Here is a 4617-nt window from a genome sequence, read left to right as displayed (position 1 = left end):
TGGGTTATACCTCTCATAGCATCGAATATCTTCTCCACCTTGGAGCGCCATCGCTTTACTGCAGTCGAGTCTGGCTTGCCCTAGAAGTGCGAAGGATCGTGCTGTTGAAAGTCTCGGAGAAGGGAGCTCGTGTGCTCCTACTATGCCTGGGCTGGCGTAACAGCAGGCTGCTTGCCCTGCCCCTAAAGGATAGTAGTCATCCCCTACAGCATCTGCTGAAGCTGATCTGCAATCACGGGTATTGTCAGGGCTGCGCTAGTCTCAAACGGGGTAGCGAGAGTCGCTTGGGTTGCTCTCCTAGGCGGCATGTCCTACAAGAAGGAACAAGGGGCCTATCAGCCTTAAGAACTCTCGAAAGCAAACCCGTTAAGTGTCTATATCAGAAAATTGCTGAGTTATTCGGACTCGGGACCTATTTATTTAAGTTCATAGCAAATATGTGATGTGATCCTTAGGTATTCCCAAGTTATGTTATGATACCAACTACTATCACGCCCCAAACTCGAAAACCGGGCTCACAAAATTCTCGATCGCCGAATCCGGCACCAACAGCCTCTATAGTGCCCCATTCTCAGCTCCCGACACCCATATGCCAGATTCCGAACCTGGGATCCTACAAGGAGGATTTTCAATATAATTTTTTTTTTAATAGAGCATAACCAAGTCACAAAACAACATCACCACATATTCACTATAATAAATCATTTGAGTATAATATGGAAAGGGAACTACAAGATGATAAAAAAGCTCTAAAATAATCTGTCACGCACTCCTGCGTCAGCACTACTTCTATCCAACGTCATCTGCATGTAACGGTCGTGCATAAGCTTACGAAAAGCTTAGAGGGTGGTGTAAGTGTGTGCGCAAGGTAAGTGCCAAGTATGCAATATCAGAGTAATGCGGAAATATGCTGGTAAGTCCATGAATACTATCAGCCATACCAAGGCTATGCGATGTAATACATGAACGCTATTGGCCATACCAAGGTCATGCGATGCGAGGCCTACGTAGGAAAATGTCATATGCGAGATGTAATGTAAGCATGCTAGTCCTAATCAAGTACATATATCAGTACAGTTCCCCTCTAAGATATCACCGGGGTCTAGTACACTCCACACTGACTGCCGCCTCCCTAGCCGCACAACCTAGTGAGTGAAAGAGACTACACTATCCGCCTGACCAGTAGTCTGCCAATACCTACCCAGCTCGTCGCTAACGAACCCACTTACAATCTGGTCAAACTCAGCTTAGCTTATAACCCCTACACTCGGGCAGATAATAGCATTGAAGATAATGATTTTCACCGTTTAAAATTCCCAGGGCCCACCATAACGTTTATTTTCCAATCTGTTCATAAGGTCACAAAGACCTGAATTAAGAGGAAAATAAATTCCATATTGGTCCAGAACTTCTAGAACCCTAAACAGGTTTCAATGGTAGGCTTTCAATCCTCCACTGGTTTTTGCTATGTGGTCCATCTCATGGATAGATCTGTCTTATTTTTCTTCTCAACCCTTAAGACGAACTTGCGTAGTGGATTGACAGTTTGGATCTAACACATAACTCATGATCAAGCCCACACTTGTTGACGTCACTACAACAGCTATATAGCTAGTGTGACCTAGCAGATGGATAGTTTGGATGGAACTCATACATCATGCGGGACCCATAGAACTTGATGATGTGACTACAGCAGCTATGTAACACGGTGGGTTCCTCCATCCATAGATGAACGGTGGATAAACCACATATCAGGGTGGGTCCCACGGATGCACAGCCTAGATGAAGCACATACATCATGGTGGATCACATCATCCAGATGGAATGTGAGGATAAAACATAAATATCATGGTGGATTCCACCTTCTAGAGAGCTGGACGGTGTGGATATAAGATACATACATCATGTGGTGACCACGTGTGGACAACACACATCAGGTGGGCTTCCACCAGTCCACAGATGGACAATGGAAATATAAAACAAATACAACGGTGGGTCCCACAGTTGTTGGATGGTGTTGGACTCCACACTTGCCAGGTGGGTCCCACCGTCTAGTCAGGCAGACGATGTGGTGAAAGCACTTACATTACAATGGATCCCACGTGGGTGGGGTCCACTGCTAGACGCTGTGCATACAACACATACATCATGCGGTCCAGACAGTGGACGACACGCACCAGGTGGGTTTCCACCATCCATCACATGCGTCTAGGTGAGGTCCCACGTCCATATTGCTAGATGGTGTGGATATCACACATACATCAGGTGGGTCCACGTCAGCGTGGCCCACCCGACTTGGATAAAGCTGATGTTTGTGTTATCACTTCATATAGTCCAACAGACTATGCTGCTGGACAGATAACGGAGTGGGGGAGGACTAGGCATAGTGACCTGTAAAGAGAATATCTTTCATTTTCATAGATATCAATAGGGAAAAGAGAGAGAGAGAGAGAGAGAGAGAGAGAGAGAGAGAGAGAGAGAGAGAGAGAGAGAGAGAGAGAGAGACATGTGATGGAGGGCTCCGCCACTACGAGCCCTCCCTTCCATGCATTACAAAATGTACATCAAGTGGGTCCCATTTCATGTGGGCCCACCAATCAAAATCAACAGTGGAGATCCCTTCTCCACCAAAAATACAAGGTCTAGATGACCTTTCATACTAGGAAAATAAACATCATGATGGGGTCCATGGAGAATGGCCCCATTATGGGATGATCATATGAATCATGGTGGGCCATCGGACACACCTAGGGTCCAAAGTGAGATCCATACCATCAATCGGTAGGCCCCACTTGGCCCATCATCAAAACATAAATCTAAGCGTATAAAACACCTACCATGGATCTTCTTAGTTCTATGGAATGCCAAACTCCTTGGCTCTCTCTTTGATGGCGGTTGATAAAGGTTGGAGGGTTGGGATGGGAGATGAGATGGGTAGGAAGTGGGCCACACTTGGCTCTCTTCTCTTCTTGAGAATGGCTTGGACGGTTGCTTCTCTTGGTGCTTGGGGAATGGGTGGAGAATGAGAAAGAGAGAGAGGGTGGTTGTAAGAGAGAGGTGATGAGTGTGAGTGATGGATGTATTTGACTTGAGAGTTGACTTAGGTAGGTTGCTTATCTTGGGGAGAAAGAAAGTATGGGCTAGGGATGGGATGTATACTTGACTTGACTTGATTGATTGATGGGATGAGTTGTAGAGATTCTTTCGATGGCGTTTCTTCGAGATAAACGCGGCCCACATCTCCTGGCGTGGGTATCGTATCGGTGCACAAGATGTGGCGTTGGAACCGCTGCAACGGTGCGGTTGCAATGGTACAAGTCTTGGGTCGAGTTAACTCAGATCTACGAGATACGACTTAGGGTTGCTCGCAAACGTCAATTAGATGTTACGGGTTGCTGGAATTCGACGGGAAGGATCGCGGGAGTCTACGGAACGGTACAGACTAGGATACGGACCTTACAGGTATAGAGTGAGCCAATGTGGTTCACTTGGTTGTTGGAATAGATCAAGCAATTGAGGAGTTAGACGAGGTCCGAGTGGGATATATTAAGCTTGATCACTAGTTGATATATTTCCATTTTTGTTTAGTATACTTTTGGTATTTGGGTTGTATAAGTCCTTTATGGGTACTACATTTAGACTTTTTATTATGAATAAATTTTTTTTACTCAATGCATGATTTACTTCACTAATAATTGCTGCTAACTCTGATTGATGACAAGACTGTTTAAATTTATACTTGAAATTTAAAGATTAACACTTGTGTTTTCGGAAAACGATATGTTTCCTGTAATAAATATGGTGGCATAAAACCGTACGCACGCCTCTAGAGAAGACGAAGCCATGAACGACATGTACCCTTAATTCATGTGGTACTTGACTAAGGCAACGTGACCAATAAGGCTATAAAAAACCCATTGAGATAAGGTTCCTCTCACATATTCGGATATGATCGGTAAGGCTGTCCTCACAATCCTTCCAAAAGGGGAGATTTTTCCATTGATGTCCGAAGCTTTCGCGACGATTATGAAAATTCAAATATCTGACCGGTATTTGAGCGGATGGAAACTAATGGATTAGGTACCAATCAAGATCTAGTGGGACCGGTCCCACCAGATCTACGGATCTTCACGGTCATGATAAGAAAGATCTAAAAACTGTTTGTGTCCAAATCGGGTCCAGCGAGATCGATCCCTAAAGGTCCACGAATCTTTGCAACCACGCTGGCGAGAGATTCGAAAATGGTTTCAAACTTACGGAGATCTCTTGTGGGAAGACCAAATAAGCACTATAGCTATAAAGGATCTTGAACCAACAAGGAAACTCATTGAGGATTTTGCCACCTGTAGAAGCTATAAAATCATAATGCGATAAAGAGCTTGGAGCCCACATTAAAATTAATTTATCTTTACAGTATTTATCTTTTACCTTAGCCCTAATTTAGTTTTAGCCCCATTTACTTTAGCCACGTCGTAGAACAATTTAAATTTAAATTAGATCATTATTGTCAAGCGTCACCATTACAATACCATAGAAGTAAGATAAATATCTGCGATCTTCCTTTGTTGGATTTCGATCAACCTTCCATTGTAGGTTGAGGGCTATGAGATATTCATG

This window comes from Magnolia sinica, chromosome 14 (genome assembly GCF_029962835.1).
Source record: "Magnolia sinica isolate HGM2019 chromosome 14, MsV1, whole genome shotgun sequence".
NCBI lineage: Eukaryota > Viridiplantae > Streptophyta > Magnoliopsida > Magnoliales > Magnoliaceae > Magnolia > Magnolia sinica.
Note: the sequence above shows the minus strand (reverse complement) of the source record.